Source organism: Bison bison, unplaced genomic scaffold (assembly GCF_000754665.1).
Source record: "Bison bison bison isolate TAMUID 2011002044 unplaced genomic scaffold, Bison_UMD1.0 scf7180017853633, whole genome shotgun sequence".
NCBI lineage: Eukaryota > Metazoa > Chordata > Mammalia > Artiodactyla > Bovidae > Bison > Bison bison.
In genome coordinates, this window is record NW_011484206.1 from 1 (window position 1) to 451 (window position 451).

Genomic DNA, 451 nt, shown 5'->3' on the forward strand with positions numbered 1-451 from the left:
AGTTATGTGGATATTTCTAGTTACGTGTGGACACAAATATTCCAGGTCTCGAAACTCCATTTGTTTTCCTTCCACCTAAACTCTTACGGAATTTAAAGTTCAATCATCCCATAGTGTGTGCGTACGTGTGTATTCAGTCGTTGCCGACTTTGCGACCCCATGGACTCTAGCCCGTAATGGCTGATAAAAATACTCAGACACCAGACTATTTTCGTTCATGTTAATGGGTAGATGGTGATGCCTGTAAGAATCACTGGGGGAGTAAGGATGATGATAAGTCTGGGATATACATTTTTAATTTCCCAGAGATCTATGAGTATGCTGCTGCTAAGTCGCTCCAGTGGTGTCCGAGTCTGTGCGACCCACAGACGGCAGCCCACCAGGCTCCGCCGTCCCTGGGATTCTCCAGGCAAGAACACTGGAGTGGGTTGCCATTTCCTTCTCCAATACA